The sequence below is a fragment of the Callorhinus ursinus genome, unplaced genomic scaffold (genome assembly GCF_003265705.2).
Source record: "Callorhinus ursinus isolate GAN/ISIS: 27379988/994484 unplaced genomic scaffold, GSC_fseal_2.0 scaffold3, whole genome shotgun sequence".
Taxonomy (NCBI): domain Eukaryota; kingdom Metazoa; phylum Chordata; class Mammalia; order Carnivora; family Otariidae; genus Callorhinus; species Callorhinus ursinus.
Window position 1 is genome coordinate 68,066,713 of NW_027397065.1, and position 22,616 is coordinate 68,089,328.

A 22,616-nucleotide genomic window follows, 5' to 3' on the forward strand; every position below is an offset into this window, starting at 1 on the left:
GCGATAAGGTATGGGCTTGCCTTGACTAAGCACAGCCGTCTCCCAGCCCTCCAGGCCTAAAATGCAAAGCCGGAAGATTTGGCCCCCGCACGAGGACGAAGCCAGCCAGTAGTTGAAGTAGCTCTCACATCTGCCTCCCCCAACACACCCCTGTGGCTAACAGGGCATTCTCAAAAGCTCAACTCAAAGAGCGCCAGTACTCAGGCTGGACTATTCGACCAAAATACTAAATGCTGGATCTAATTCTGGTGCTCCTGTCACTCTTACCACCCACACCATTTCCGACCTCCCCCAGGTCAGCTCAATTCCACTACTCTGACCACTTCACTGGGGGGGGGGGGGGGGGGGAGGTGGGAATCCATGTCAAATTAAGAAGCAAGGCCTGGCAATGGTTTAGAAACCCAGGCTTGAGATGGTCTTTATTCTGTTCTGCTCCTCTCTCGAGAGACCCAACAATGGAAAGGATGCTCTGAGATGCAGCTACAACGGGAACCACAGATCAGTCTCTAAATTATCCGTGCGTGTGGCTGTGACCCCTGGCCCTCCCCATTTATTTTCTACTTCTGAGTGTGAAGATGTCACCATGACAGTTTCCAACCCTCACCGCTCCCCTTCCCCCACCCATGACAAATACTCACGATCCACACTTCACTTTCCAATTCCCTGACTTAAAAGTTGAGCAGAGAAAGCCTGCCTTAATGGAGAAAACATTAGTGCATTCAGGCTGCACTCTGGATCCCAGTCAATTTCTGGATACTTCACAGCTGTTATACATCTACCTCCTTTCTTACAAAAGCCCGCAAAAATTAGCAAGCACCTTGTTGGCGCTGAAGTATGAAAATACAGCAATGGTCAAGCCTGAAAATCAGTTTCTGGTGGGCTGTCTTCAAAGTATGTGTTCTAAAACAGTGCCTGCAATTCATTTATCATCTGCCGGTTTTAAAATCAGTTTTAACTAACTGCTGTGTGATTTTGTGTGATTTTAAAACAACCCCCAGAATGTAACAAGCATTTGGTCATCAAACGAGTAACTGAGAAAAACTCTCGCTTGGGCAGATATCAGCACAATTCAGGCGAGGTCTGTTTCTTATATCAGTATTATCTACTCATTTCTCATATGCTTTAAAAAAAAAAAAAAAAGCAAAAACAAAAACCACAGAAGTTGTGTTCAGAGAGAAGATCTGATTCTCTCCCCTGTTCAGGTCCCCCCTCCTACCTGCTTCTGAGCTGATCCCGTGAGCACGCTCCACTATGCTTCACAGCCGCTTGCCCAGAACAGGCTCCAAAGTTTGTTGTGCTTCATTTCCCTTCTTCATTCAGTTCTTTAAAGTCCTAGGCTATTAGCTATCAACAAAAATGTGAGCCATGCCAGTGCGTGCTCCGGCTTCCTGCCCGCTCCCCATGCCCTACTGAGCTTAGAAGCAGATTTGCTCTCTCCTCCTCCAGCTTCACCTCCTGAGCTTGAGGGCCCCACCCACAGCACTCAGATCATTTTTCATTTATGAGTGCATCCAGCTACACTGTGTTTGTAAGAGAATGAGCCAACCCTTGCCCTGCCAGTGCACTGGAACCATGCTGCTAAACGCAGCTTTAATTTGCCAGGAGTATGGGGGAGAATTAGATCCTGGCAGAAGTCATCTGTGGTTTCCTCCCGCAGGTGTCTGCAGACTGGGCTTCCATCCACAGAGGACCCACAATAGCATCATGATGCAGATGCCACCACAACCTGAGGAGCACTGAAGATTTCAGGCGCGAGACAACCAAAATACACCCCAAATGTGAAGCCAGGGTGATGGATTGAGAAACTTAACCACCCAGTGACCTGTTTTCCTTTGCACTTCTTAAAGGGCCAGGTTTCTTACTGCATTTAAATGGGAATAAAAATTGAGACTTTAAATAATTCTGTAAAGAAGCCCATTGGTAAGTAAAAGACCATTTGAAAAAAAAAAAAAGCCCATTGTTCTGATAATCCCAAATTTACAACTTTCCTACTCCAACAACACTCCCATCTTCCACCCCAGACCACTGATCCCCAAAACAGAGATTATGAGCCAGCAGCTCCTGAGAACATTTGCCTAGCTAGAATGACAGCAACTACAAAGATAAGATTTTATCAGGAAATAGAATTTTTAAAAATAGCTCCCCTCCCCCAAACCAACACACATAGATTGTGACTCCCACCATGCATAAAATTCGCCTTATTCGCAGCTAGAGCAAAAGGGGTCTTTCATGTACCATCAACGGAGACACAGGTCCAGAAACCCCATGGCCTTCAGAGTGGGTATGAAAATTTACATAAAGCTATTAAAATGGGAATGATGTCTTGTTATTAAAATACTGACAGCCTTTTAGCAGCTACACTTGTCAGGAACAAAAAAGGAGCAATGTCCTCTGCTCACATGCAGTTATTCTCAGGTCATACTTTTGGAAAAGTTGGACAAACTGTGAGGTTTTAGAATTAATGTTGGTCTGTTTTTCTCTATTCATTTATTTTATGTTTTATTTTTTATAATTTTTTAAAAGATTTTATTTGTTTATTTGTCAAAGACAGAGAGATACAGAGGGAAAGAGCACAAGCGGGGGGGGGGGGATGGTAGGCAGAGGGAGAAGCCGGCTCCCTGCTGAGCAAGGAGTCCGATGCGGGACTCGATCCCAGGACTCTGGGATCATGACCTGAGCCGAAGGCAGACACTTTACCGACAGAGCCACCCAGGCATCCCTTCTTTATTCATTTATTTTAGAGTTTTATCCAATATGGATTCCCCTCTATGAACCGTGTGTTGTCAAAAGCTAGTCCCGATCACCATGGGAAGTTTTTCAATTTAAAAAATTTTAAAAAAATTTTGTATATTAAAAAATTGATATCTTAGTATCCAGACTTAAAGAAAGTCTGGTTTTTCTTTAATAAGATGGTTAAAATGTCCCCAAAGAAGAAAATGCTATACATTTTCACATGTTTCAAATGGGTTCTAGTTATCTAGCCCAATACCACATCCTTGAACAAAGCAGGTGATCTGCTTTTTATAGACAAGACCAAGAAAAGCAAGAGATTATACACATACACACACACACACACACACACACACACACGCACATATATATACATATGATGTTTCACTGGTGGGGCAGAGAGGGAATTGATGGAAGATCAGTTTCTAGTCTCTAAACCCGAGCAGGGAATCCCAGACCAGCCCAAATTTTCATGTGCCATCCAGGTGCCTGAAAGTTGATCACATGGGTGTCCTTTTAGGATTCACCTCTCCAGTTCCAGGACAGTTGACCTGCTCTGAGTTTAAGCTAAGAAGAAGGAGGTCTGTTCTTCAAAGAATTTAGGAAGTGAGGGAAGAAAAGGGGGTTAATATTTTCTTGGTTCATGACCAACTACAGCTTAATCGGAAGCAAACTTTGCCTATAGAATATTCTCTTCAGTATTAGTTTGTGAGATTGCCAATAATCTATGGTGAAACCAGTTATTCCGCCTCTCTCCCATTCTCTCAACAAAGGGCGGATAATATATATTATATAATTTTGCTTTAAGGGGAATTGCTGCTACATTTACTCACAAAACTAGCCATGCAGCGTGTACCAGGACACAGCAAGTACACAAGCCATGAGAAACATCTAGCCATCCAAGGTTTGAGGAAGATGAGATTTGGGTCAAACTGCCCAGGGTAGGAAATCTGGAGCTTCCTCTCACCCACCTTAGGAGGGTGGTTCCTGGGCTCAGGAGACCACTATGCTCTCCCCATCTGTGATCTGGGAAGAACTCTAAGCATCACTTAGCTCTACCTTCTCATTGTGGGGATGTTGAGACAGAGGCCTGGAGAGAGATGAAAAAACTTGCTGAGGTTATGGCATATTAGTTCAAGTACTGAGATTAGAATTTGGATCTCCCTCATTCAAATTCTAGGACAGCGCTAGGTGGACAAGCTGTAGATCTTCAGAGCCAAGAACTATGGGCAGGGGCTCAGTAATGGCTCTCCAGCTCGTCACAAAGCCCAGCCCACATTCACACCTGAGGCTCTCCCAGGAGCCAAAGCAGAAGGGTAACAAAGGCAGCATCAGAAGGACAGGGAGCTAGAAAGTGATTCTAGCAATCCCTAATAGAGAAAGAAGGCAACAATGCCACACAAGCCAAGAGATGCTCTGGGTATTGCCCCCACAGAACTGAAAGCAGGGACACAAATGGCTATTTGTACAACCATGTTCACAGCAGCAATACCCAAAAGGTGGAAGCAACCCAAGTGCCCACTAATTAATAGACAAATGTGGAATATTATTCAGCCTTAAAAAGGGAGGAAATTCTGACACAGGCTACAACAGGGCTGAACCTTGAGGACGTGATGCTAAGTGAATAAACCAGTCACAGAAAGGTAAATATCAGATGCTTCCTCTTATGTGAGGCCCCTATGAGTAGTCAGATTCACAGAGACAGAAAGTAAAATGGTGAGTGCTAGGGGAAGGGGGAGAACAGGGAGTTAGTGTTTATTGGGGACAGAGTTTACAGAGTTTCTGTTTTGCAAGACAAGATGTTCTGGAGATGGACGGTGGTGGGGGTTGCACAACAATGTGGATAGACCTAACGCCAACGGAACTGTACACTTAAAAATAGCTAAAATGGTAAATCTTGTATTACATACACTTTTTAAAAAGCTAATGGAACCTGGACTTTCGTTGCAATTGCCCCTTGGCCAGTCCTATGGGGATCATGTTTCCTATTACGAAAGCCACAACATGAAAAGGCCACCACTTGCCATAAGGTAAAATTCATAAATGACTTGAAAACAACAGGAAGCACTAAAGTTTCCTCCTCTCTTTTCCCCATCCCCCAGTCAAAAGTAACTCCCAGAAAGTTATGAACTCCAACAGCGTGCTCAGTTTGTTTCTATGTTCTGTGACCAAGACGATGGTGGTCATCTGGACGGGCAACACCTTCTAGCTTGTACAAACAGGGAGAGCCCTGGCCTGGAACTATCAACCAGCAGCTCCCTTCCAACTTGGGCCACCAAGGCAGAGGGCTCACAGACCGTGCCCCCACCCTGGGAAAGCTCCACACGGCTGCCATCTGCTTGTCTACAGAACTGGTTTTTGTTTTGTTTTGTTTTGTTTTGCAATTGAATCTGGCCAATGAGACCAAAAGTCTGGGGGGTGCCCCTGCCTTCAGCTCTCTGGTCAGCCTGGCTCCATCTCCAAGCTCAACTTGCCTCCTCCCCGTGGGCAGCCAGGGTGAGACCTGGAGAGGCCCCAGCATCTCTCTGCCCTCCCCCTCTTCCCTGAGTTATGCCCTCCACCTCCGCAGCAACTGCCACCAAGCCAGAGCCTCCAACTCCTCACCCTCCATCCTCCTCCGGAGCTTCGGACCCAGACCTCTGCCCGTCTCCTGTCCTGGTCCAGTGGCATGTCTTGTGGCATCGCAAACTCAGCACCCCCTCAAATCATGCTCTCCCTCAGATCAGCCTCGCCCTCTAGCCCCTCTTTTATTTTTTTAAAGATTTTATTTATTTATTTGAGAGAGAGAGAGAATGAGAGATAGCGAGCCTGAGAGGGAAGAGGGTCAGAGGGAGAAGCAGACTCCCTGTTGAGCAGGGAGCCCGATGTGGGACTCGATCCCGGGACTCCAGGATCATGACCTGAGCCGAAGGCAGTTGCTTAACCAACTGAGCCACCCAGGCGCCCGCCCCTCTTTTAATTAACGTCATCCCAGGTCACCCAGCCCGCAAGTCACCACCCACTGGCCTCTTCCCTTCTTTGCACTTGTGGTGGGGTCCTGCCTGCTCTACTCTGTATGTCTTTCGCTGTCCCCTTTCCTGGACTCGGTCACGTTTAGGGTCTTGAGTCCCAACGATTCTCTCTTCCTCCAATCTATCCTGTGCACAGAGACATCCACTGGCAAGTATGTAAGATCTGCTTGATACTTTCTCATCGCTCTGATAATTTCTCATTGCTGAAGGGATAAAGTCTAAGTATCTTCACTCTTGATCCAGCCCCAATGCCTGCATCATGAAACACACTAACTACTGCTCCTTCTCCTCTGTATTTTTCACATAGACTAGTGGTGTTCAAGGGGGGGAATTTACCATGTGGGAAGGAGGAGCGTTTGCTACTGGCACCTGAAGGGTAGAGGCCAGAGATAGTGCTAAGCACCCGACAGTGCACAAGACAGCCCTCTGCAACAAAGAATAGCTGATGTGGGTTCTTTCAGCATTGGATTACACTGTACTTATTCCCATGATGGCTTCCCACTCTAGGGCTGTAAGCATAAATATTGTCAGGGTGTAGAAAGTTATATGAGTGAGAGAAGCAGGTTAGGCAAGAGCAATGGGGGGTGTCGAGAACTGGAGCGGCCATCTCTTTCCTAAAGCATCCAGATTCAACATCCCAAAAACCCTGAGCTGAATCATTGCAGCTTCTACGAAGCTCTCGAGCAGAGGTGAGGATTGTTCGCCTCCCTGGAGCTTGCTCCATTGGAAGTACTGGGTCAGCAATTACTGGAAAGCTCCCTCTTACTTCCTTCAGAGCCCGGCATACCCCTAAGTTCTAGCAAATAAATGGAAAAACAAGATAAAGTTCTCTTCATGTCAGATCCTTAAAACAGTTTCACTGCCCTTTTGAATTTTTTTTCTCAAGCGTTCCTTCTTTGTAGTCTTCTTAATTACCTTACCCTAGGTTTCCCACAAATACATTCTACGAAATACCAGTTTGAGAAGATGCCCTATGGCAGAAGAGCTCCACAGTCAAATATGTTTGAGAAGTGTTCATACTAACTCTCCCTTTGACTAGTGCATCCAGATCTTATTTTATCAAACAGTTGCCACCCCTGCCTTTTTATAATAGAACTTACTAATAGGAAACAAGTATGTCGAGGACTTTTCAAACACTCTCACGCATTCTCCTTGGCCGTCTGATTTGCCCTTCCTTCTGGATGGGGTGCTCTTTGGTTTAAACTTCCACGTGTGTGCAGCAAAGTGCCAGCACCCCTTAACTCAGTCCCTGTCTCTGAGGCTGGGGTGGGTTTCCCCTCACTTTTCCCATCTTCGTAGCTTGTCTCCACATCTACACAAATGCTGGCATGTTAAAACTGCTCAGCTTTCTTTAGGAAGGAGCCGTCTTAGGAAAAGATAGAGGGAGAAAATGAGACTTATGCTATGGTCAGAGGTTGTCATTGAATAGGGGGTACACATCGGTGTGCCCCAAGGACCTGAGGTCTTGGACAATGATACATGATTCTTACAGCCGCCTTTTCAGAATCAAGGTCCATTAATGAGGATTACGTCAGTCCATTCAAAAAGAAAAGTATGTCTCTTCTAAACACAGATGGAGAAAAGGACCAATCGTTGTGGATCAGGAAAGACTCACTTCAGAGAAGCAGGAAGTCTTTAGGATATACATTACCAGACTCATACCTGCCAGGCTCCCCCCGCCCCCCCGAGCGCTGGACCAGCCCAGGCCCTCACTTCAAGGCATTTGTACCTCCTTGGCCCCCAGCTGAGGACAGACTGCTTAGACCCACTAGCCACTGGTCTCAGCTACAAGAGCAATGCTCAGTCCCCACTTCCTGTCCTGGCTTGTCAGTCCAATCAATCCTTTGAATTGGGGTAGTAAATTTCATAGAAATGGCGACATTGTGGGTTTTGGAAACTAAATCCACCCCTGTCACAACTTGAACTCATTCCCAGGAATCCTGCCCTAACCTGAGGACCCCCATGGACCAGGCCGTGAGTGTTGATAATTCCCACTCAGCTGAGCATAGGGAACAAGCAATTTCCTTAGCTGATGTCACCTTGATGTCAGCTTGAGACTTCTCCCTAATGCCTCTCATGGGCCTGGGCTCTCCAAGAAATAAATTTTTATGAGCATCCCTGCAGGCATTTCCCCAAAGACTTCCACAAGATTAGCTATCCTGCAAGACCAGAATCAGACAAATAATTAAGATGGGTCTCCTGGAAGCATATGCTGAACAGGCAAGACCCTGTTCATTCAAAAAGATTCCCACCATTGCAACGCAACATGTGCTGAAGGACAAGTGATGGATAAAGGCAGCCAGGGCTCCAGGATTTCCCCCAAGAGGTGTCACGATGGGCTGGGGTCATCAAGAGGGACCTTCGCAGGAAGTGGGTCTTAAGGAAAGCCTTAAAGTTGGCTTCTTGGTCTTGGCATTTCCCACAGTTCCACATTTCTTCCCCTCATGGATGAAAGGAGAGTGGGCTACACCTCCTGGACGCTGCACGGGGGACAACTGCATTCTGGCCAGACCCACCTGACTTGGCCCCAGCAGGGTGAGCAAAACGTGCCCAATGGCAGGCTTGTTAAACAGGCATTCTGGAGAGGACTGCTACCAGCCAGGTTTGGGATCAGGTCTGGGCCCATGCCACTTGGAGTATAGGAACCGGATAAGCATGACAGAGGCCATAGTCACAATTCTATTAAAATGCCACCGAGGGAGGCAGGTGCACCCTAAACACACGGAGAGCGTAGAGGCACACAGAAGACTCAGATCAGCAGGCAGAGTCCTTGGCATTGTTCCCCTGCAGCAAGACAATAAGCTTAACTTTGACTCCTGCCAAGATGCTAAGGGGTCAAGGGAAGCCACAGATGCTACGCTGCTTTGGTCACCTGATCAGAGTGTACGCGCCACACACTCCACCCCGCGTGATAGGGCTGCAGGTGCATGTCAGAAGGGCTGGTGAAGCACGTGTGAACTGGAAATATGTTTTTTCAAAGCAGTTTCTAGAACTAGCCAACTCTTCCCCCCATCTCCTGCAGCTCTTCTGTAAGCTTAACAGTGGCAATGGAGTTCCCTGTGGTGCTTTGAGTTTTAAAGGTTTATTGCACCCAGTCTGTAATTTTCAGGTCTGAAAGTAATCCCTCTTAAAAAAAAATGCTAATCTTACCAAGTCTACATTATGATTAAAAATTATTAGAGTTTCTCTTACTCAAGTAGGAAAAGGTGGGTGAAGCCCTTGGAAGAAGAAATCCATCAAAAACCGCATGACGCTCATTGAAATGTTTGGGCTCAGCCATACTTTCAAGGTATTTCTCATCTTTACCAGAAAGAACCTTCTTTCGGAATCATGTATGGTTCTGTGGGGTAGAAATTTGACTTACAAAACCACAGTTTTCAGAAACAACGGTGAGGAAGCTGGGTCATATATGGAAATTTCTTTCCATGAGCCTCCAAACAATTAGTTATTTGTTCCCCCCCCCCCATTTTTCCCACAAGAAGAATTTCTCTAAATAACTGGAGATTTCCCATGGGAATCAGGCAATGGTGCCTTCCAGGTCTTAAACGTTATCCAAAACAGTTTAAAAACAAAAGACCCAAGAATGTGCCTGACTGGCCTTGTAACAATGAAGACTCTGGCAGTAAGAAGAGCCGCCAAAGCACAAAACTCCCAGTACCTCACAGGAGGGTGGGCCCTGGGGCAAAGCATCTTCAGTTTGTCCTCAACCAAGAAGAGTGAGGTCCTCCTAGCACGGACCCATTAAAGTGTAATTTTTAAGATTCACGAGAAAAAGTTCACAAAAGGGCCTCCAGATTCTAATAAGCTAGACTATCAGACCCTCAAAGAAAATAAACTGGACTCAGGTACTTCAAGAATTACTTAGCTACAACCTTTTGTGACATAGTTAATATGCGGATTTCAGAGAGCCAGGTGATCCAATGAGCGCCATGCAGATTGATAGTGGAGAGTATGTCTCAGGGTTTAAGTAACTTCCCTAAATCACGGACTGGGGAGAACTGCCAACCAAACCAGGTCTGCCTGTTACTTCCTTAAATCCTTTGTCCTCTCCTTTTCGGCACCGTTTTCTTACTATGTCCCACTTGTCACAGAGAGTCTCTTAGGGGGACAGTATATTTTGTGAAAAGAGAGTGAGCTTTGGTTGGACCTCCACCGGTTAAGAGCATTCTCTGCTTACTCACTACATGAATAATCATCAGACACCTCTACGCCTTGTCTTCCTCACCTGAAAGAGTACAATGCATTTTCAGGGTTGTTGCTAAAATACAGAGATGGTAAGATTTGAGCTCATCTCAGCGCTGACCACAGAGTGGCATTCAAGAAAACATGGTTATAGTGACTCTTGTATGTAAGCTACTCATTCCACCCCTATTTCTTCACATTAAGTTTCCTCTCTGCTGTTTTGACTTATTTAGATCACTGACCAGATTATACATGGCTTGTCTTGGTTCCAAAAGTTCCTGGCTTAATTGAAAGTGACAAAGGGGAAAGTGGGAAGGGAAAGTGGCGAGCTCAGGGAAGGGCGGTGTTAAAAGATCCAGGAGCCTGTGCTGAGCGTCCCGCAAAGGGGCTGCCAGCCCCAATCAAGCCACTGGTTACTTGACAAGAGGAGCAAAGAGGGAACCACATGCTGCCCAGGGTTTTCCCTGAAAAGCCACACAAAACACCCACATGGAGTTCCACTGAAAAACATCTTGGCCATCTTTCTGGGTAACTGCTTCTGTCATCCACAAGATCGGGGCTTCCGCTCAGAAGGGCACAGCACTTTCCCTTCCAGAAGGGCCAAGAACTTCATTTATCTTATTTTCCAAATTATTTCCTGTCAGGATAGGCACGAGCCAGGTCCTTTTTTTTTTTTTTAATTGATGAAATGGAAGAAAAAAAAATATAATGACTATAGTTACTTTAAAAATTAGAGGAGAAGCCTGAACTACATGAGCTCTGCCACTTGAAAAGAAGCGTTATCTCTGAGAGCCCCTGGCACGTCCAGGAGAGCCATGGGTGTCCTTCTTTGCCCTTTCCATAGACTTTCTCAATATGCCTCCAGGGAGAATTCTGAAATACCCAGAATGATGTCCACGAATGATTTCCAGATGGTTCTTTCTCTGATTCAACTTCTCAATCCCAGGAACTCTGTGTACTCACCCTACCTGGTTCCATGATACCTGTAGAGGGTTGACACTTGCAACTGAATGTGCCAATAACCTTTTACCCAGCTCAGCACCTCTCCTTTCGAAACCCAAGGCGCTCCCTTCAGCTTCAAGGGCACCTCTGCTCTGAACTCCTGGGAAACCCTGTCAGAACGTCTCTTCTCTTTCCATACATTCCCCCCTCTAGTAGAAAGGGACCCTGTTTCTTACTTCCTTTCTAGCTCTTCTTGGCCACAGGTTTAACAACATTCTCTACCAGGCAGGTATTAAATGCCATAAACGTCCCAAATGCAAACTCCTGAAAGTGGCCACCAAGCCCTTCGGCTGGCAGACCCCGTCTTGCTCACCAACTCCGCCAGTTTCAAACGCTTCTCAGAGCAGGCTGCTGTGTCCCCACCCTCACTCAAGTGGTAGTGATTGTCTTCATCAACCTTTTCCTCCCAGCCACATGCTTCCCAAGTTTGCAAATACTGCTACTCAGCTTATAAACCATTACACACAAGCTGTATTTATCATGGTGACAATGAGCACAAGGGCCCTTGGGAAATAGTGACAGATTCCCATAGGAGGCTCACCCCTCTATCCTATTTCACACTCAAGGAAACAGCCCCATCCATCCTGGAGCTCCCTCCCTTCCTCAGACATCTGGATGCTATGTTTTATCTCAAGCCAAACAGCTCTCCCCTATCTGTGATTTAGGGAAGTTACTTAAACCCTGAGACATACTGTCCTGCTCAAGGACAGCAAGGCAACTTGTTTCTGCACTTGCAGCCCCTTGGCAGATTACAAGGCCTTCAAAGAGTGGGAATCAGTGAACACCCAGGGATCCTTGAGGAAAACATCTGAACACATGCAGGAGGGCCACAGCCTTGTGAAAGGAACACTCAAAATCAGGGCAAGCCCAGTCTAAAAATAGGTGCACCCAAATTAGGACATCAGAAGGTATCAGAAAGCACAGGAATGCCACACCTAGCTCCCATGGTTTGCTCACTGGGCTGGGACAGCCTGTGCCCCTGGTTCGAAGCGACACAAAAATGGCACACGTGTCCTCACTCATCGATTGCTCAAAGGCCATCAGGAACCCAGGGGGAGTAGAACTCAGGCTCATACCTGGCCAAGGGCACACAAAAGGTACTCTCCCATTCAATACAACTGTAACTGGAGTGGAGAAGCCAACACTCAGACATGGCCAACAGACTGAATGACACCAGGAAGACTTGTCTGCTTCTAGCAGGGCAAACACAGCTGCCAACGTGGACATCAACACCCTATTCTAGAATGAACCAGTGAAGAAGTCTTTTTGTAAACACAGTGTGCTGCATCTAGAAAATGTCCAGGGAGGAAAAAATGAAAGAAAAATAAATGCCAGCATAAAAGCCCCCAAACTGTTGTTTGCCTTCCAAGAATTCAGCCTTTAGAATTTTATGAGCATTTGCAAGCAGTAAGAACATATATGGGTCCCCTACCCTCTCTCCACAGCAGCCCCCACCCATGTGTGTTGAGATGACCATAGCCCCTCCCAGATCAGCGTCCAGTAAATTCTCCTAAAAACAAGAGGCTCCGAATAAAGGGTTTTTTAACAAAGCACTGGTCTGATGGCTCCAGGTAAAAAGGAAATTTTTCCCACTGACAGAGTGAAACCAGGACCGTGCTCAGAGAGGAGCCAAGAGCTCATTAACCTGTCTGCATACTCTCGGTCCTTTCATCTGCTTTTCCAAAAACAGGTCTGAGACTAATATTTGTCTCTAAGCAGACTGAGTGTTGAAACAAAAAAAATTTAAAAATCAATTAACACACAGTCATGCAAGAGCACACGCGTGCGCACACGCGCGCGCGCACACACACCCACAGGCCGACGAGAATTCCCTCTTACGTCTTCAGCCTTTGGTCTTTGAAACTCTCTAGCCTGTGCACACGTCAAGTGGCGTGCTCACAAACCGTCAGAATGTTTGCAGTCAAACCCAGAAATACCTTTCTCTTCAGGGCAGAGCAGGGCTGGTTTGGAGAGCTCGCCGACCTCTAGGCAGAAACATCTAGACCCTGACAAAGATGGTCCTTCTGGCTAAGCACCCAGGGGATGAGCACAGAGGCACACAGGAGGTGGGCTGCCTCTGCAGGACCACCACCCAGCGCAGGTCTGTGGCTGCTTGACGGGTTCACTGGGGAATAGGAACAAAATCTCGGGGAGGCCTCAAGGTTGAAACTGATCTAGAAAGCGCCAACTGTTGGGGGCCCAGGGTCATCATTTTCTTTCCCCGGGCTTGAGAGCAGCAATCTAAGAAAATCTGGACATTTCCGGTGAAAGGTAATTTTCCTCCCTAGAGTGTAGGTGACAGGAGGGGAGGTGACATCGCTCTTCCCCATGCTCCCCTGCACCCCTGCACAGTTCTGGAAACATCTCACATACCTTTTTTGAGAAAGTAAAGGTGTCCTGTGAAGCCGCCCTAGGGCTTTCAAAACAAACAGGAATTCATATCCCAAACTCGGCCTCTCTCCCAATGACAACTAGGCACGTTTTCACCATTTAAGGCTTTCTCCGTGTCCTACATTTTGCTCAGCTCACCCTCTGTCTATGCTAATCCCCGCCAGGCTTGCTGTAAATATTTCATGCTGCCCCCACCTCCCTTACAAGCACATGTCAGAATTAGGGAGGCTGCTAGCCTGGATGCACATTCACTCCACCAGCTTTCCACGTCAGCCGTGTGTCAAGAGTGCCACTTACCCAAGGTAGCCTCGGTTTCAGCGGAGCTGCCAGCTGGAACCAGAACCACCTTTGTCACTGAATTATGGCCTCAGTTTCTTCATCTAAGAGAATGGGATCAGCAGTGATGCCAGATTTCACTGGGCGACCCCCACATTTCCCTCTGTCCTCCAAAACTTTCCAAGTTGTTCCGCGAGACATGCACCATCCACTTATAAAATTTTCCTTTTCAAAATGAGATCCCTGCATCCTATTCCTAAAACCTTTAGTATGAATCACTGGGAATGACGATGCAGATTTCTGTCATTAGTGATTTTAATTTGCGAAACTCCCAAGTTGTTTGTTTGTTTTTAAAGATTTTATTTATTTGAGAGCGAGCGAGCACGGGGTGGGGTGGGGGTGCAGAGGGAGAGCGAGAGAATCCTAAGCAGACTCCCTGCTCAGTGTGGAGTCCGTCCGAAGCAGGGCCCCATCTCCTGACCCATGAGATCATGACCTGAGCTGAAACCAAGAGTCGGACATCTAACTGACTGAGCCACCCAGGTGCCCCAAAAAACTCCCAAGTTTTTAATGTTTTGGAGGTGCACAGGCATGTGCCACTTGAACGGAGAAATTTCTTCGCTGTTCAGTTCTGGGATCACTGGCCTTGGGGAGCTCATGGAGGAACTGTGTGGTGGGTTGGTGCCACTGAAGAGTTGTAGACGTTGACGTTTGTGTCACGGAGAGGCAGGGAGTGACATCTGGCTCCAGCTCTTTGCAAGTTGAGAGAATGCTGGGGGTGGGGACAGGGGAAGGACAATGACCCAATTAAAATGCAAATGATTTCTCTGCTTGTTGCTGCTAAATGAACTCTGAAGGAAAATTAATACAGATACTGCAAGACCCTGGCCAAATCAAGATTTCAAGATGACCAGAAAAATGCAAACCAACCTAAGATCTTTCATGATGACTTTTATCTCTGATGCGTAAGCAAGCTCTCAACCCTTGTCACAGTGAATAAGGGTGCTAAAGAATAACATTTGGTTTGTTTTCCCCAGTCTCCTTGAGTTACTTAAACTTCAGTCTGTGTATTCATTTGATAATGTAAACTACCCATGTAATTCCCAGCTGAGAAAGACAAAACCCATGTGGGCAGCAAAAGAGCGGGGAGAATGGCCTCACACAGTGGGATTGTGGCTTCTTGAAAGGACAAGGTTAAAAAACCGTGTGCCAGACATTGAGAATTTAACTCTTAGGATCACTCTTAGGGTCTTAACGTTTGTCATCTTTTCCAGTTTTACAAACTAGGTAACAGGAATACAAAGTATGTTTGTCTGACCAAGCCCTGTTGATGAGCAGACCATCAGCTAATTCTTGGGTCTGTGTTCCTTGCGCTTTCAAACTATTCTCCCAATCAACATCTTACCCTCAAGTCTATTATTTTCAGATTTTGGACTTCCACTTGATGCTTTCTCAACAGTGGTTGAAAACCTGAAGACCGAAAGGGGTACACAATGTGGCTCTTATAAAGAAGGATGCTAACTCATTTGTCACTTGTTACTTTTGTTATCACTGTGCTCAGGATGTGGGACTCAGCGGATGAAAGCCCTGATTTCAGAGAGGCAGTTTGTGGGAGGAAAGGTTCTGCTCCTTCCTGAGTGCCCCACTGTGTGATTTTTTCAACTAGGGTGCTGGAGTCTAGAGGAAAGGCTTCTGATATGAAAACATAACCTGGGAGAACATCATCATAGTAGACGGACGCCTCCACAGGGGTGACCAGTCTTCCACACGGACCCTCAAGTTAGCCCCGCTGTTGGTCAGACCAACTACAGTCAGAGCCGTAGAGCAGGGTGAACTGGGCTCAGCACTCCGAGGAGCGTGGAAGTGTCCCTCTGTATCCATCAAGGCACTAGGTACTGGGGACAAACACTGCCCATCTGATCTCAGCATGCTGCAGCCAAGGCTGGGGCTAGGACCGGCCTGAGTTCAGTGTGGCAGAAGCTGTATATCGGTTCATCAACCCCATTTAGTGGAAAATCGGAAACCCCTCATTTCTCACATTCCCTTGCAGCCAGAGTGCAGGCACAGGGAGCTAGTTTTCCCACACCTGCCTACAGAAGTGGGCAGTGGTTACACACTGAGACCAAGCCTTGGGGCGAGTGCTATGGAAGAGGGGCACAGTTCTGGCATTCTCTCCCTAAAGTCCTGGGCCTGGGGCAGTGTGGCCTTTTCTGCTAGAACAGTCCCGTCATGTGGTTTGGCTCTTTTCCTGGCTCTGCAACATTTGAGCCTGATGCTTGGTCCCTCCTAGAAATTCTACAAACCACCTAACTAGCATCTTTTAATGCATCCTTTTCTGCTTAAACTAGCTACAGGAATTTCTGTTGTTTGCAGCCAAAAGCCCTGCTGGGCTCAGCAAGACAGAAAGCAGAGAAATGAGAGGAAGCTGGGAGGACAGGGGAAGCCAACCGGCAGGAGCCGCATGGTGCCCACATGCGTCAAATCGGGGCTTTTTGACCCAGTGCTGTGTGCCCAGTGAGGACACATGGGTTCGTCCACAGAGCACGGGCTTTCGTGTTGTCTGGACACAGGCTGAAATCTCCACCCAAGTGCCCAATCTCTGGATCTGCTGGGCCAGTTTCTTATACTCTCTGAGCCTGAGTTTACTCATCTACAAAATGGGAACAGTGCTAAACAGGGTTGTGGAGAGAATAAAACTAGGTAATATGTGTAAACAGCCTGATACAGTGCGTAGTGACCAGCAGGTGTTTCAGAAATAATAGTTATCCCCTCCCCCTCCCCAATCTTCACTAACTGATTTGGCTTACATGCTAATATAGAGAAATATACCATATGTGTTAAAAATATAAGATTATTTTTTTCCTAAAATTATCCTCACAAAAAAGAGGAAGATATTTTCTATTTGTGCTATACACTTATAATTATGAATCTCTCAATTCATTTGGGTGGTAAGGTACTATTTGGAGAAGACACAATTGTCTCAGGTCAATTGATGCCAATTTAGGGGTCTATACAGGTCAGAACTGGTTTAAAATAAAGGGGGAAAATAAATTTGATGGTGAATTGAACAATTATTCCAGGGAGAAATGACCTCACAATTTAGGTGCTGGATTTCTTTGTAGCAGAGTAGCATGGTGGTTTAAAAGCATGAACTCTGGTGCTCTATTGCTGGGTTTGAATCCTGGTTCTGCCTTTCATGAACGGTGTGACTTTGAGCAAGTTTCTTGACCTCTCTGGACCTTAATTCCCACAGTAAAATGAGATAATGAAGGTATGTTTCCCACAAGGTTGTTTTGAGGGTAAATAAGTTTAATACACATAAAGCACCTATGCTGTATTTGGCATGTAGCAAATGCACTCATAAATCAGGCTATTCTCAGGATGAAGGGGTGGGAGAACTGTGCTAGGGTTATATGATTGGATTCTTGTGGTCCTGGATAAAAGGTCCAGTGACAGCATTATGTGGATATAAAAATTGCTGTCCCTTGAGATGCCTGGGTGGCTCAGTCAGTTAGGCGTCTGCCTTCAGCTCGGGTCATGTATCTCAGGATCCTGGGATCGAGTCCCGCATCGGGCTCCTTGCTCAGCTGGGAGCCCGCTTCTCCCTCTGCTTGCAGCTCCCTCTGCTTGTGCTCTCTCTCTCTCTCTCTCTCTCTCTCAAATAAATAAAGTCTTAAGAAAAAAAATTGCTGTCCCTCAAATAGTGAAGATGGAAATGAAGGTAAATGTTCCACTCTGAAAAACGGACTTACTGGACTTACGCTGTGGTTCTGAGTTTGAATAAATTTGCTTTATTAAGTATATGAGTGTGAGAAAGAATATTCAAAATTAATATATCATTAAAATTGTAAGTGGGATTTTAAATATATGTGAATTAAATTAATAAAGCAGATACTGTAGACATGACTATTTCATGCATACTGCTACATATTTGTATACTGAATATTATACTATTAGTGTACTAAAATACTACTTTATGTATATTTATGTTGCCCAAAAACCTTTTTGTAGATCTTCTTACTTATGTATGGGGCTTATATTCCATTATATATGGTAAAAGAAAATATTCTTTTTCATCCGCATAGAAAATTCAAATGGATATCAAGAAGCATCTTAAACCATATGTCCCTGCTCTCTTAAATTAGTGCTCTCATAACCCTATTCCTGTTTTTTTTAGATTTCAAACAAAAATAAGCAGCATCAAACCAAAATAAAATAACATGGAGGGAAATGTAAAACATCTTCATGTGTCTTAAATATATATAACCTCTGAAATGGTTAAAGATGTTACCCAACTGTATTTATCTGATATCTTCATTATGCCTTCATTTTCTTGGGGGTGGGGATAAAAAAAATCCAATGAAAATAATAAGATTTTCTACATTCATGAAGCGTGGAATGTGATACAAAGAAAAGATTATATTTTATTTCACAGGGTCTTATCTCTACTTCACTAGAAATGGAGAGATGAATTTAACCAGATATTCCATGCCATGTAGCTCCTTTGAAGGAGATACACGATAACCTTGAAAGGCTTGTCAAATATTTATGATGTTTATGACGTATGAAGGAGAATCCAAAGGTTAGGAAGGAGGCCACTTAAAGTGCCAAGAGGGGATCATAATTCAACCGTCCATCCTAACAAAATAACCCCTTTATGTTGACCTTGTTCTCAGTTCTGTTGGAATATGATTATAAACTCATGCTCACCAAGCATTCTACCCAGAATTAGAGAGTTTGTACAGTTCTCAAAAATTTAGACAGAACATTAAATATAGTTCTTATTGGATATCAGACCATCCAAATGTAGAAAAATCCAAATCTTCTGTTCAAGATATTGTAAGCAGCCTCTTAATAGATTTCCCAAATCACTGCTAAAACCAAACTGATTAAGATATCAGTAAGATGAGGCATATTTCACTGATGTGGAATTTCAGTTAAAATTATCTCAATTTCCTACTTAGCAACACACACACATGTACACACTCTTAAAAGCCAGGAAGAATTACTAAAGGTAGCCCAACAATTGGAAAGAAAAAAAAAGAGCTGACATAAAAGAGTGGGGTGATGTAACTGGACTAAGACAATGGGTAACAACAGACAAACCTTTCCTACACTCCCCAAAACCTGGTAACAAAGATTACTCCTAGCAGATGGGCCATGTCCTCCAGGCTCTCACTGAGTTGTTCCAAGCCTTTCAAGTCATCTAAAATGCTATGAATCGGTGCTGCCAAAAATCAGCATCTTCAGAAGGCATGCAATTTTTGAATAAAGCTGCTCTTACTCTGGGAAACTCTCAGCAGGGAGGTGTAACTCCCTGTCATCTTAAGACAACACATTTCTGACTAAGAAGAATGTGCAGAGAGCCAGGATGAGGTTATATTTAATGGTGTTTAACTAGGGGTCTGCTGGGTTGGAAGAAGCAAACATCTGTCAGTGGTAGACTGAACTCAACCCCAGAGGAGGAAAATACAGGCCAAAACACGGATGAAGATTCCATTACCTGGCTTAGAAGAGGAAGAAGAGCAGCCCCAGCATCCTTGGGGTTTAGGTGTAGAAGGGGAGAGGTGATCAAACCACTTACGCTTAAGCTAGAATACCTGTGAGGTGGTAGAAAGGTTTGCTTTGCATTCCTTCATCCATTGAAAAAGAAAGGGGAAAGGGGAGCTCACCAGACCTACTCCTGTAGGTAAAGGCAGACTCACTAGTATAGTTTCATAGGCTAATTTAAAAGACAAGCAGCAACATTTAGCATGTACTGCTTCTTTTCTAGCCTTAGCTTTATTCAGGTAATTGTGCCCAGAATTCTTTATCTGGACTTCTCTAATAACATTATTCATCCTCTACTGCTTGAGTTAAAGAAAAGTCTATTAAATTTTCTTGATGTCAACCATGACTACCCTTGTCCATAGTCATCACTCAGTAAATATTTAACTGAATGATTGTTCAGTAAATAAGCTTTTCCTTGATTTTTAAGAGTTGTGGCTGTTTTCATCAAGTTAACCCTGACCAATCTGTCATTTGTAGGAAGATGTGGCATGGTCCTATGAATAACTAAGCTTGTAAGAAGTGGCATAACTCAATGTTGAATAAATATCACATGCTAAAGATGTATTGATTATTTTGCTGCATTTCACTGATTTGTTTTTATTTGTATTTTGCCTCATTAAAACAGACACATTTAAACACTGCTTTAAAATATTAAAAAAATGGGGCACCTGGCTGGCTCAGTTGGTAGAGCCTACAACTGACTCTTAATTATTTGGTGATAAAAAGAAATGAAGCTCTGATATATGCCAAAACATGGATGAATCTTGAAAACATTACACTAGGTAAGTAAAAGGAGCCAGTCACAAAACACCCCATATTGTATGATTCCATTTATATGGAATGTCCAGAATTGGAGATTTATAGAGACAGAAACTAGCTTAGTGGTGGACAGGGGCTAAGAGATTGGGAGGAATGGGGGAGTGACTGCTAATTGGTACAGGGTTTCTTTCTGGGTTAATGAGAATGTTCTAAGATTAGAGAGTGATGATGTTTGCACAGCTCTGAATATACTAAAAGCCATTTAATTGTATATTTTAAATAGGTAAATTGTATGTGTGTTTAAAGAAAAAAAAACTCCCAGGAGGACAGATGTGGGCATGTGGATTCCCTAACACTGTCTGTCCTTGTGAAGGCACTGAAGGTTGATTGAGGGCAAGTACTAACTTCTCAGATTTTAAACAGGCAAAATCAAGAGAAACTCAAACTATCTAGGTAAAGTCACTTCTTCTGATAGCCGTTAACCCAAATGCATATATCAGATGCTTGGCAAGTACAAAGTTCTTAGAAGATCAGCTTTTGCCTCCAACTCCCCATTCTCTTTTCTGAACTGGCAACACACCAGTGCTTGGGCAAAACTAGAAAAATTATCCAACTATTTTTTAAAAAATAAGAATAGTATCTGTCCAGGAATATTCATGAAGACAATTTTTAGTAGAAAATTAATAAGTAAAATAGTCAAAGCATTCCTGCTGGGTTTTCCCTTCTCCTCACCCCACATTCCACATCAACCTTGGGGCCCAGCAAAAAAAAAAGAGAGAACATTTAGTTTCCTTGTTCTAAGAAGTAGGGGTCAACACAAGTCTTTATATTTATATAGATAAAGAAACAAAAATTCAAGGAACTAAAACTAGCTATTCCTTAAGGTCATAATTAAGAGAGAGCTTCAGCACTCCCAGAAGCTCCCAATTTCTTCCACATTCTGTTGCTCAAGAAATAAACAAGTAGCATCTTACATGTGAAACTACCTAATTGTGGTCTCTGGTTCCATTCTGTTTTGGCAGGGTCTTGCTTCCTCAGGCCAAGGAAGACAGATGTTCAACAACAGGAACAAATGGAGAGTGATAAAGCCTGGCCAGACCCTGCGGGAGCCTGTGTCCATCCCTCCCTACCCTGCCTTGCCTTTCTCAAAAAAGCAGACCCTCCACCGGCCTGGAGCTGACCTCCCTCCAGGCCCTTCTGCTTGTCACCTTCAGCCAAGGGAGGAAGCCTGACTTTCATCAGCACTAACTAACTGGGGAGCCCTTTACAATTCTGTGTGTAGACGGCTTTCTATATAGGAAGAGTAAGAGTCAGCAAATGCATAAACCCATTCAGTCAAGACTGCATGTGTTCATAATTCCTGTCTAATGCAGTCACAGGACCATGGAAGGGGGCTACACCAGTGCTATCCACACCTCCCTAAAATCCAGAACTGAGAGGAGCCTCCAGAGGAGGCAAATGTGAGGACACAAAACCACCCATCCCATTTGCTCGCACTCTGCCAGTCTCTGACTCCTGGCCACCATTGTTTTACTACATCATTTGCTGCGGGTCATCGTGTCATTGGCTTTATGTGCATTCTTTCATGTAAGCCTGGCAACAAATCTGAGTGGGAAGCACAGTTATTATTCTCAATTTATATATAAAACCACTCCGTGAAGCTAAGAAACTCCCCCAAGCCTAGGTGGCCCATACATGGTAGAGCCTTGATGAGATCCCAGGCCCTTGCAGCTGATCCAGTTAATCACAGGAGAGAGGAGTTGTGCCTCCTGACACTGGATGGTCAGCAGGAAGCTGATCTACCAGCAAAATGTGAGAAGTCTGCTGCCTTTCCACTAGAAGAGAGACTTCGTCTATCCCTAGGACTGACCCCAAAAGCCACCCTGGGTGAGCTGGTTGGTGATTCCCTTGGAGCCCGGAGAGGCTTGGCTGGGAGGGAGCTGGTTCAGCAAGGCTCCTCATCCACACACTATGTATGCAGATGTACTTCCCACAGTGCCAAGCAAGCGACCTACACCAGCCGAACCAAATCCCTGGGGACTGTTGTGCCCACAGCTTATAGACCCCTGGGGTGGAAAGTGGACACTCCACTTGGAAAGAAACCGGGCAGGGGCAGCTCCCAGGGAGGCCATCTGTGCTAAGGCGGTGAAGCCCCGGGCGTGTTCTACCCACTCCATCAGGTGTCCTTGGTCCCTGGCAACTGGCTGGAGGAGGCTCTGTTGCCACTGTTCCCTCTAGAGCTTCACTGCAAAGGGCTCACGGACCTGAAGCCTTACTTTACACCTGCATGTCCACACTTTTATGTCGGTCATTACAGGCAATTCCCTGGTAAATGACAGAAGCGGCCAGGTCTATAAAGGCTAGCCCGGTCTGATGGAAAAGCAACAGGCTCTGAAGCTACCCAGCTCAGCGTCCCGGCGTGCTCTATACTTTGGGGGGTGTGATTGATTTCAGTTCCTCACTGAGTAAAATGCCCATAATATAGTCAACTCCAGGGAGGAAACAAATGACCAAGAGTCCCATCCCCACCCCCACCCCCTCTGCCAAGGGTGAAGACAAAAGATACACAAGTGAAATAATAGTCACTCAGAATGAGCCCTTGTATCATTTGAATGTTTCTTATCCATCTCTCCTGTACTTAATGAAATTGTGCTTTGTTGGTAGTTGGGGACTTTATGCACACTACTTATGTGCCTTAACAGCCCCCCCCCCCCC

At 45.2% G+C, this 22,616-nt stretch overlaps 1 protein-coding gene across 4 annotated transcripts in view; it reads right to left on the minus strand.

Moving 5' to 3' along the window:
* PDZD2 (PDZ domain containing 2) overlaps positions 1-22,616 on the minus strand; it is a 339,767-nt gene that overhangs the window by 123,568 nt on the left and 193,583 nt on the right. Inside the window, exon 1 of one of the 4 annotated variants that reach the window (XM_073891062.1) lies at positions 1,217-1,741. The exons of the other annotated variants lie outside the window; for them this stretch is intronic. The gene's annotated coding sequence lies outside the window, so the exon portion shown is untranslated. Of the gene's footprint in view, positions 1-1,216; positions 1,742-22,616 lie in introns of those variants that run through there. 4 annotated transcript variants of the gene reach the window in all.